Below are 11935 nucleotides of genomic sequence, written 5' to 3'. Positions count from 1 at the left end.
GGCTGCCATGGGTCTGAGACCTACTCCACCATCTCTCAGTGCTATTGTCCCTGAGCCCAGCCCTGACTGAGCTCCCTGGAGAGGCGAGTGCTCTGGCTTCAGGGAAGATGCAGGACCAGGGAGCAGCTGCTCAGAGGGTGCTCTACATGCTCGGCTGACCAGGATGAGCAGGTGCTCCACAGTGGCTGATTCCTGCAGGCCACGCCCCCCACCAGTGCATGAATCCTGTGCACTGGGCCTCTAGTGTTGAATAACAGTGATGAAAGCAGACATCCCTATTTTATTCCTTTTCTTAGGGGAAATCGTTTTAGTTTTTGCACATTGAGTATGATGTTAAATGTAGGATTGTCATATGTCCTTTATCATATTGAGATATGCTCCCTCTATTCCCACTTTGATGAGAGTTTTTATCAATTTTATCTTTCAGTTTGTTTGTGATGTATCACATTTATTGATTTGTGAATATGTACCAGCCTTGCATTTCTGGAATAAATCCCATTTAATCATGGTGTATGATCTTTGTAATATGTTGCTGGATCCAATTAGCTCATATTTTGTTGAGGATTTTAGCATCTGTGTTCATCAGGGATATTGACCTGATTCTCTTTCTTTGTAATGTGATTATCTAGTTTTGGAATTAGGATAATATTGGCCTTATGAAAAAAACTTGGAAGTATTCCTTCTTCTTGAATTTTTTGGAATAGGTGTTACTTTAACATTGAATGTTTGGTAAAAGTCCCCTGGAAGCCACCCAGACTTGGGCTTTTGTTTGCTGATAGTTTTTTTGTTTGTTTGTTTTTGTTTTTACTGATTCAGTATTCTCAATTGTTATTGGCATATTCACATTTCCTAATTCTTCCTTATTCAGATTTTGGAGACTTTATTTTTTTAGGAATTTTTCCATTTCATTCACAATGTACAACTTTTTGGCATATAGTTGTTCATAGTGTTTTCTCACAATTCTTTTTATATCTGTGGTGTCGTGGTTACTTCTATGCTTTCATTTCAGATTTCATTTGGGTCCTCTCTCTTTGCTTCTTGATGAGTTAAGCTGGGTAATGGTTCTTACTCTTATTTATATTTTGAAATAACCAGTTCTTTGTTTAATTGATTTTCTGGATTTTTTTTAAGTCTCTATGTAATTTATTTCTGCTCTAATCTTTATTACTTCTCTCCTCTACTTACTCTGGGCTTATCTTATTATTATCTTTGTATTTCTTTAATTTAGGTTATATCATTTATTATTAATTTTTTCTTGTTTTTTTGAGGTTGTAGTGCTATGAAATTCCCTCTGAGGACTGCTTTCACTGTGCCCAGAGATTTGAGGTGTTAATATTCATTTGTTTTCAGAAAGTTTTTATTTATTTCTTGATCTCATTGGTAATCCATTCATTTTTAATAACATGCTAATTAGTCCCCATGTGTTTGAATTTTGGGGGTGTTTTTACTGTAGTTGAGTTCTAATTTCATTCCACTGTGATCTGAGAAGATGCTCGATATGACTTAAACCTCTTGAAGTTGTAAAGACTTGTTTTGTGTCCTAACATGTCATCTCTCTTTGTGAATGACCCATGTGCACTTGAGAATAATGCAAATTGTGCAGTTTGGGGGTGGAATGTTCTATAAATGTCAATTAAATCCATCTGACTCACTGTGTTCTTTAGGGTCACTGTTGCCTTGTTAATTTTTTATCTGGAATATCTATCCAGTGAAGTCAGAGGGGTGTTAAGGTTCCCACTATGCCTGTATTATTGTTGATCTCTCTCTTAAAGTCCTCTAGAAGTATTTAAGTTGCTTCTATATTGGGTGCATGCACGTTTTCCAGGATTTTATTCTCTTGCTGGATCAATCCTTTTAGTATTATGTAGTGACCTTTGTTATCTCTTATGATGGCCTTCATTTTAAAGACTATTTTGTCAGATATGAGTATTACTACTCCAGCTTGTATTTTATTTTCCATTTGCATGATAAATTTTTCCCATTCCTTCACTCTCATCCTGTGTGTGTATTTTGTTCTGAGGTGGGTCTCTTGTAGACAGCATATAGCTAGGTCATGTTTTTGTTTCTATTCAGCTACCCTTTGTCCTTTAATTAAAGCACTTAAGCTATTTACATTTAAGGTTATCGATAGTTATTTATTGCCATTATAATTTTGTATGACTAGGTTTCTCTCTCTTCTTATTATTACAGCAGTCACTTTACATTTCTTGTAATGCCGGCTTGGTGTTGATGAACTCCTTTAGCTGTCCCACAACCCCAGCACCTGGAATGCTGTTTACTTGACCATTTATTTTGAATGAAAGCCTTTTTGTATATAGTAATCTTGATTTCAGATCCTTTCTTTCCATTTCCTTGAGTACTTCATGCCATTTCCTTCTGGCCTGCAGAGTTTATGATGAGAAATCAGATGACAGCCTTATGGAAGCTCCTTTGTAGGTAACAGTTTGCTTTTCTTTTGTTGCCTTTAAGATTCTCCTTTTGTCTTTAATTTTGGGCATTTTAATTATGATGTGTCTGGGCATGGGCCTGTTTGGGTTTTTCTTGCTTAGGGTTCTCTGTGCCTCCTGAACGTGTGTGACTTTTTCCTTCACCAGGCTGGGGAAGATTTTTGTCATTATTTCTTGAAACACATTCTCCATCTCTTGCTCCCTTTTTTCCTCTTCTAGCACACCTATTATGTGAATATTTTTATGTTTCACATTGCCACCACTGGTCCCTTAAACTATCCTCCTGTTTTGTAATTGTTTTTTCTTTTTGGTTCTCTGATTGGATGATTTTTTTCTATCCTGTCTTCCAGTTCCCTGATCTAATCTTCAGCTTCTCCTAATCTGCTGTCTATTCCTCCCAATATGTTCATTATTAATTATTTGTCACTCTTTATTTCTGTTCTTTTTCCATAGTTACTATGTCTTTTCTCATGCTGTTGAGCATCTTTACCATCATTATTCTGAACTCTATATCAGATTCATTTCTTATCTTCATTTAATTTATTTTTCTTCTGGAGAATTCTCTTGTTCTTTCATTTGTGTGTTACTTTCTTTTCTTCTCATTTTGGCTGACTGTTTGGGTTTGTGATTGTATTATATAAGTCTTCTATACATTTCAATATCTAGTGTGGGACAGTGTCAAATGCTGTTTCTGACTAATTAGATCAAGCAAAGAGTCAAAGCTTTCAGAGACCTTTCAGAAGCCTGCAGACTGATTGGATTCAGTCTTGAGTAGACCTTAATCATCCAGAGGTTTGGTGTGAGTTTTTTTCAACAGGATGGGGCAATTGCTTCTGTGTGGAGGTTAATTGTTATTTTCAGTCTCTTAATGGGCCTCAGAAACTCCACACCATGGGGCAAGGTGTTTTCCAATAGAATAGGTCAACTGTCTTCCCTCCAGGCAAAACTGCCTGGATTGCAAAGGTCTGTCTGAGAAAGATGACCTCTTCAACATCAGGGAATGATTCAGCATTGGAAACTAGGTTGTCTGCCTTCTGAGCTTTAACCTCAGAGCCCCCAAACCTGGCTTACGCTCAAAATTAACTCTGCCTTCTTTCTGCCAGAGCTCAATGTGAGCAGCTGCATACAAAATTTTGTATGTTGGCCCTTTAAGAGGGTGCCTGCATTTCCAGCTGTCTCTGGCTGGCAGACAGCAGCAACCCTGATGCTTTTCACAGCCAAATGTAATTGGGCACCTTTCTCAGTTCTGTTGCTCTCTGTTGGGGAACCTAACTTAGGGATTAGACCCAAGAGTTCTCAGTGGCAACCACCTAGAGCTATCTCTCCAGAAATTAAGCTGCTGTCTGTGGGAGGTTGGCCAGCCCTTTTCCCCCTCTGCTCTTCCTAGAGTGCTTGGTCTCCACATTCTGTCTTTGATATCATATTTCTCTCCAGATAGTCTTCAGTTGATTATTCATTTTTTTTTTGTGTGTGTGTGTTTATTTGCTTGTGTGTGTTTTGGGTTGTGGTTATTTTTATATTTTAGTTGTAATTCCAGTTTGTAAGTCTGTGTAGCATCCACTTACTTTACAGCCATCCTATCTAATAAAAGAGTAATATGCAAATTGACCATACCTCGGAGAGAGTATGCAAATTAACCCAACCAAGATGTCTGCGGCCTTGGAGTGAGCCGGAGGCTTGGTTTTCCCTGGCAATGGAGGAAGCCAAGCTTCCTGCACACCCTGGCCGGCCCAGGTCTCCACTCAAGGCTACAAAGTTTCAATTATAGAAGATAAATAAATCCCAACCAAAATGGCGGCAGTCATGGAGCTGGAGAGAGCAGGAGGCTTAGGTTTCCCCAGCGATGGAGGAAGCCAAGCTTACTGGCTTGCCTTAGCCTTCACTCAAGGCTACAAAGTTTTAATTATAGAAGATAAATAAATCCCAGCGACCAGGACCTCCACTTGGGTCACCAGGGGGCATGGCCGGCCAGCAAACCACCACAGGCCCCTTACTCAGGCCACCCTATACCTTAAGGGAACCCCCACCCTTATTCAGGACACCCTTCAGGGCAAACCAGCTGGTCCCCACCCATATACAAGGCCTCTATCCTATCTAATAAAAGAGTAATATGCAAATTGACCATCACTCCAACACAAGATGGTGGCCCCCATGTGGTCAAAGATGGCTGCCCCCATGTGGGCACAAGATGGCTGCCACAAGATGGCCAGCAGGGCAGGGCAGTTGGGAGGAATCTGGACAGCAGGGGAGGGCAGTTGGGAGGGACCAGGCCTGCAAGGGAGGGCAGTTGTGGGTGACCAAGCCTGCAGGGGAGGGCAGTTAGGGGTGACAAGGCTGGCAGAGGAGGGAAGTTGGAGGCGACCAGGCCTTCAGGGAAGGACAGTTGGCGGGGGACCCAGGCCTGCAGGGGAGAGCAGTTGGGGGGAACAAGGCCTGCAGGGGAGGGTAGTTAGGGTGACCAGGCTGACAGAGGAGCAGTTAGGAATCAATCAGACTGACAGGGGAGTGGTTAGGGGGTGATCAGGCTGGCAGGCAGAAGTTGTTAGGGGCAATCAGGAAGGCAGGCAGGCGAGCAGTTGGGAGCCAGCAGCCCTGGATTGTGAGAGGGATGTCCAACTGCCTGTTAAGGCCCAATCCCGGTAGGCAGTTGGACATTCCTCGAGGGGTCCCAGATTGGAGAGAGTGCAGGCTGGGCTGAGGGACACACAACCCATGCACAAATTTTGTGCACTGGGCCTCTAGTTTTTAATATTGTAACATCCTTTCTTTTTTTTTAAATATATTTTATTGATTTTTTACAGAGAGGAAGACAGAGGGATAGAGAGTTAGAAACATCGATGAGAGAGAAACATCGATCAGCTGCCTCTTGCACACCGCCTACTGGGGATGTGCCCACAACCAAGGTACATGCCCTTGACTGGAATCGAACCTGGGACCCTTGAGTCTGTAGGCCGATGCTCTATGCACTGAGCCAAACCGGTTTCGGCACATTCTTTCTTAATATCATGTTCGGTAAAATAGATTTTTTATCAATTAAGTGATAATTAGTCTATTTCCACAAGTATTATTTTACAAGCCCTTTGGGTGATCTGTTGACCATAAAATACATATTGTAACCATCCTGAGAACAATCAACACCAAATGACAACTATGGGACAATTGAATCTCAAGCGCTATGTCCTCCTTTATATAAGCAACCCATGAGACTTCTTGGGATTCTGACTTCTCTTTTGTAGCTGACTGCCATATGCACAAGTTCTATTCAATAAATTCTATCTGCTTAATCTTGTACTGAGATCACTGCTCATTTCCATGAGCTAAATAAAATTTGAAGTAAACAATCCTCTCTAATAAAATGGTAATATGCAAATTAAGCATCACTCCGCTACATAAGCCACACCCACCAGCCAAGCCACGCCCACCTGCCAATCAGGGCGAGTATGCAAATTAACCCCAATCCAAGATGGCTACAGACACAGAGAGCAAGGTTTCCCAGGTAACAGAGCAAGCCAAGCTTTCCATAGCCGTTGCAGGCCAAAGCCTCCACTCAAGCTACAAAGTTTCAATTATAGAAGGTAAACAAATTCAAACAAATGGCAGCAGAATGGAGCTTGAGAGAGCAGGCCAGGGTTGCCGGCGGCAACAGGGGAAGCAAAGCTTTCCGCACACCCTGGCTGGGCTTACCCGCTTAAGGCTACAGGGTTTCAATTGTAGAAGGTGAATTAACTGCCACAGAGGTGGCTGCCGGAGCCCCAGGCTTGGCTCCGCTCCAGGCTACAAAGTTTCAATTGTAGAAGGAAAATAAATTCCAGATACCAGGGCCTCCCCTTGGGTTGCCAAGGGGCGTGGCCGGCCTGCAAACCACCACAGGCCCCTCGCTCAGGCCGCCCCACACCCCAAGGGAACCCCCACCCTTATCTGTGACACCCTTCAGGGCAAACCAGCTGGCCCCCACCCGTGCACGAGGCCTCTATCCTATCTAATAAAAGAGTAATATACAGATTGATCATCACTGCAACACACAATATAGCTGCCCCCATGTGGTCAAAGATCCTGCCCCCATGTGGACACAAGATGGCCACCACAAGATGGATAGCAGGAGAGGGCAGTTGGGAGGCACCTGGCCTGCAAGGGAGGGCAGTTGTGAGGGACCAGGCCTGCAAGGGAGGGCAGTTGAGAGGGACCAGGCTTGCAAGGGAGGGCAGTTGGAGGTGATCAACCCTGCAGGAGAGGGCAGTTAGGGGTGACCAGGCTGGCAGAGGAGGGAAGTTGGGGGCAAACAGGCTGGCAGGGGAGCAGTTAAGCATCAACCAGGCTGGCAGCAGAGTGATTAGGGGGTGATCAGGCTGGCAGGCAGAAGCGGTTAGGGGCAATCAGGAAAGCAGGCAGGCAAGCAGTTGGGAGCCAGCAGTCCTGGATTGTGAGAGGGATGTCTGACTGACCGTTTAGGCCCCACCAGGATCGGGCCTAAACGGGCAGTCAGACATCCCTCCAGGAGTCCCAGATTGGAGAGGGTACAGGCTGGGCTGAGGGACAACTCCCCACCATGCACGAATTTCGTGCACCGGGCTTCTAGTCTTTTTATAAATAACTATAGTTATTAACAAATATTATCATATTTATAACTATTTTTTTCATATTAACACTTTGTTGCTTAATTCTGATGTTATGTTTTTTTGTGTGTGTGTTTTTTCTTTATTTTTTTAGTGTAACAGACGTTTATTCCTTTAGTCTAATAACCTCTACACATAAAATAGATGGTTTGATTTAAGTGGAAAGGAATTTAGGTTTTAAGAGATTTTGAAATCGCTACATGTTTTCTGGGAATTATTTATCTCAGCCTTCTAAGACCCATGAAGAAAATTTATAAACTTTGTTAAAAAAAGGAAACCAGCAATTAAGATTTTAAAACCAAACTACCTATTAAGTCAGCAAACCCAGAATTGGAAATTCGATCCAATTCCTCTTCTATATTTTCTACATTCTCAAATTCACCATGGGAAGTAGAAGCCTAATCTATTGTAAGACAAGAAGCAAACAGAATGTGGTGGTATGCTTTAACATTAAGGTGGGCACAATTGAAGGCCTGGAAAGTTTGTGGAATGGTAAGGATTTTGAGTATAGTTTGAGCAGGGATGAGAAAAATAATTGTAGACAATGCCCAAGGTTAGATTTGAAACCATAAACTTGTATTGATACCAATACATGTCTATTCTTAGTAACATCCTCTCTAATAAAATGGTAATATGCAAATTAACCATCACTCCGCTACATAAGCCACGCCCACCAGCCAAGCCACGCCCACCAGCCAATCAGGGCGAGTATGCAAATTAACCCCAATCCAAGATGGCTACAGCCACAGAGAGCAAGGTTTCCCAGGTAACAGAGCAAGCCAAGCTTTCCATAGCCGTTGCAGGCCAAAGCCTCCACTCAAGCTACAAAGTTTTAATTATAGAAAGTAAACAAATTCAAACAAATGGCAGCAGAATGGAGCTTGAGAGAGCAGGCCAGGGTTGCCGGTGGCAACAGGGGAAGCAAAGCTTTCCGCACACCCTGGCCGGGCTCACCCACTTAAGGCTAAAAAGTTTCAATTGTAGAAGGTGAATTAACTGCCACAGAAATGGCTGCCGCTCCAGGCTATAAAGTTTCAATTGTAGAAGGAAAATTAATTCCAGATACCAGGGCCTCCCCTTGGGTTGCCAGGGGGCGTGGCTAGCCTGCAAACCACCACAGGTCCCTCGCTCAGGCCGCCCCACACCCCAAGGGAATCCCCACCCTTATCTGTGACACCCTTCAGGGCAAACCAGCTGGCCCCAACCTGTGCACCAGGCCTCTATCCTATCTAATAAAAGAGTAATATACAGATTGATCATCACTGCAACACACAATATAGCTGCCCCCATGTGGTCAAAGATCCTGCCCCCATGTGTTCACAAGATGGCCACTACAAGATGGCCAGCAGGAGAGGGCAGTTGGGAGGCACCCGGCCTGCAAGGGAGGGCTGTTGTGAGGGACCAGGCTTGCAAGGGAGGGCAGTTGGAGGTGATCAACCCTGCAGGAGAGGACATTTAGGGGTGACCAGGCTGGCAGAGGAGGGAAGTTGGGGGCAAACAGGCTGGCAGGGGAGCAGTTAAGCATCAACCAGGCTGGCAGCGGAGTGGTTAGGGGGTGATCAGGCTGGCAGGCAGAAGTGGTTAGGGGCAATCAGGAAAGCAGGCAGGCAAGCAGTTGGGAGCCAGCAGTCCTGGATTGTGAGAGGGATGTCCAACTGCCCATTTAGGCCTGATACTGGTGGGATCGGGCCTAAACGTGCAGTCGGACATCCCTCCAAGAGTCCCAGATTGGAGAGGGTACAGGCTGGGCTGAGGGACAACCCCACGCCGTGCACGAATTTCGTGCACCGGGCTTCTAGTTACAGAAATAATGGGTATAGTGGGTTGGCCCAAGATGACTTAAAAGACTAAACAAACTAAGCAAAGTACTCTTAAATAAAGACAACCATATTTCCTCCCCTTAAGGGTCTAGATATCTCATAATGATTACTAACACAACATACCTTCAAGTTAATTCCCTTCTTATTTACTTGTTCAAATTCCATCAGTTTTAATATTCATCATTGTCATTACCATTACTACTTTGCATGGAATTCAGTCATGGGAATGAATCAGGATTCTAGCTTTTATGTAAAGGTGAATGGTACTATGGAGACAAAGCCAGTTTTGTTTAGGTAAACTAGAATGTTTAATTTTAAGAGAACCCTTTTTCAACATGATAATTCAATTCTCCTAAAAATTATCAAATTGTTCAATTCTAAAAATTAGATGGTCAAATAAAAAAAAAAAAAGAATGCACCAAAATACCTATTTTTTGGTCAGATTGGCAAAACATTACTTTTTGGTATGCTGTAGAATTTTAGTATTTAGTTTGTGTGACATGAGATGAAAAAGGTTGAGAATCACTGGCATAAAGCCAAGACAAAAGCATCTATCTTATGAGTAATGAGACATAACATCACTTACAGTCTTCAAACATTCTTGCACTTTAACTTTTATAATGTGACTAGAAGCCCGGTGCACGAAATTCGTGCACGGCGGGGGGTTGTCCCTCAGCCCAGCCTGTACCCTCTCCAATCTGGGACTCCTGGAGGGATGTCCGACTTCCCGTTTAGGCCCGATCCCACCAGGATCGGGCCTAAACGGGTAGTCGGACATCCCTCTCACAGTCCAGGACTGCTGGCTCCCAACTGCTTGCCTGCATGCCTGCCTTCCTGATTGCCCCTAACCGCTTCTGCCTGCCTGCCTGATCACCCCCTAACCACTCCGCTGCCAGCCTGGTTGATGCTTAACTGCTCCCCTGCCAGCCTGTTTGCCCCCAACTTCCCTCCTCTGCCAGCCTGGTCACCTCTAACTGCCCTCTCCTGCAGGGTTGATCATCTCCAACTGCCATCCCTTGCAAGCCTGGTCCCTCACAACTGCCCTCCCTTGCAGGCCGGGTGCCTCCCAACTGCCCTCTCCTGCTGGCCATCTTGTAGTGGCCATCTTGTGTCCACATGGGGGCAGGATCTTTGACCACATGGGGGCAGCTATATTGTGTGTTGCAGTGATGACCAATCTGTATATTACTCTTTTATTAGATAGGATAGAGGCCTCGTGCACGGGTGGGGGCCAGCTGGTTTGCCCTGAAGGGTGTCCCGGATCAGGGTGGGGTTTCCTTGGGGCGTGGAGTGGCCTGAGCGAGTGGCCTGTGGTGGTTTGCAGGCCGGCCACGCCCCCTGGCAACCCAAGGGGAGGCCCTGGTATCTGGAATTTATTTTCCTTCTACAATTGAAACTTTGTAGCCTGGAGCGGAGCCAAGCCTGCTGCTCCCTCCGGGGCAGCAGCCACCTCTGTGGCAGTTAATTCACCTTCTACAATTGAAACTTTGTAGCCTTAAGCGGGTGAGCCGGCCAGGGTGTGCGGAAAGCTTTGCTTCCCCTGTTGCCGCCGGCAACCCTGGCCTGCTCTCTCAAGCTCCATTCTGCTGCCATTTGTTTGAATTTGTTTCCCTTCTATAATTGAAACTTTGTAGCTTGAGTGGAGGCTTAGGCCTGCAATGGCTATGGAAAGCTTGGCTTGCTCTGTTACCTGGGAAACCTTGCTCACTGTGGCTGTAGCCATCTTGGATTGGGGTTAATTTGCATACTCGCCCTGATTGGCTTGTGGGCGTGGCTTGGCTGGTGGGTGTGGCTTATGTAGCGGAGTGATGGTTAATTTGCATATTACCATTTTATTAGAGAGGATAATGCATTTATAAGACAATCTGCAGACTAGTTTTAACAAATTAAAGAAGACTTTTAAGCAGACATGACTGTCCTAAATTGTTTATTAGGTAAAAATTTTACAAGCATTACTTATATTAACAGGAACAGAGGAGTTGGTGAGTATTGCGCCTTTTACAAGCTGCACTGGTGAGACCCACCAATAGTGTGGTGGAACTTTTGGCCTGCAGATGTCAGCCCTCGAATCTCCCTGGGCTTATGGACTGGTTTGGTGATCTATTGGGTGTCAGGATTTCTTCAGATAACTTTATGGAATGGATCACTGAGGATAACCTCAAAGAATTTGTACTTGGAATCTTCGCCTACCCTATAAGAATTTAGGACTCTCAGAGCCCCACTGTGGCATCCAGCTCACTTCTAAGCAACCGATTGAAGACTTTTGGCAAACTTTAGCTGGTTAACAGCGTGATGGACCAGCTTGCTACCCTTAGGAACTGGGCCTTTGCAGCCACCATGGCACACACAGATCAAATATATGACACACCCTTGCTTGGCCTTATAGCCTAGCCTGTGTGCTTTGTTGTGCTGGGTGGGGTAGGGGGCCCTGTGGAATGCAGAGAGCTAGTGGTACTGCCAGTGGCACACCAGAAGGAAGTGCATTACATAGGATTGCTTCTTCCTCTATAGCTCCTGGATGTACTTGTAAATGTCCATCTTGGTTTACCTGATGGCTATGGCCAGATAGGAAAAAAGCTAATTCTGATGTTTTTTAATGTTGAGACTACATATGTGTGTTATTTCTTTTATGGGACATAAAAATGTAAACAAAGACTTCTAAAGTAATTATGAAAATTTTAGAGTAAATCCCTACTTCATTTTGTATTCTGCTGCTTTAAATGTTAGCAACACAAAACATTAGTTTCAGAAGGCATATGATCCTTTATGCATATTGCAGCATTATTTAAAACTAGAGGCCTGGTTCACAAAATTTGTGCACTGGGAGAGGGGTAAAGAAGGTGGTCTTCAGCCCAGCCTGTGCCCTCTGTGTTCTTCAGCCCAGCCTGTGCCCTCTCAAAGTTTACAGTCCGGGACCCTTTGGGGGATGTCTGCCTGCTGGCTTACAATCAAATTGTTTTGGCTGGAGAAAGACTGGAAATTTCCAGTGTCCCTTCAAAGAGAGACCTCAGGAGACTCCTTCCCTGATCCTTATGGGGATCGGGCCTAAGCCAGC

The 11935-nt window shown here is 44.6% G+C and overlaps 1 pseudogene across 1 annotated transcript; it reads right to left on the bottom strand.

Annotated features, from left to right (window-relative positions):
- Positions 1-10841: 10841 nt before the first annotated feature.
- LOC307096555 (large ribosomal subunit protein eL15-like) lies at positions 10842-11418 on the bottom strand (annotated as a pseudogene). The gene has a single exon. The product of its transcript is annotated as a large ribosomal subunit protein eL15-like (transcript).
- Between the last annotated feature and the right edge of the window lie 517 nt (positions 11419-11935).

Source organism: Cnephaeus nilssonii (genome assembly GCF_951640355.1).
Source record: "Cnephaeus nilssonii genome assembly, chromosome: Y".
NCBI lineage: Eukaryota > Metazoa > Chordata > Mammalia > Chiroptera > Vespertilionidae > Cnephaeus > Cnephaeus nilssonii.
The sequence above is the reverse complement of the archived record's forward strand: the minus strand, read 5'-3'. Positions and strand labels throughout refer to the sequence as shown.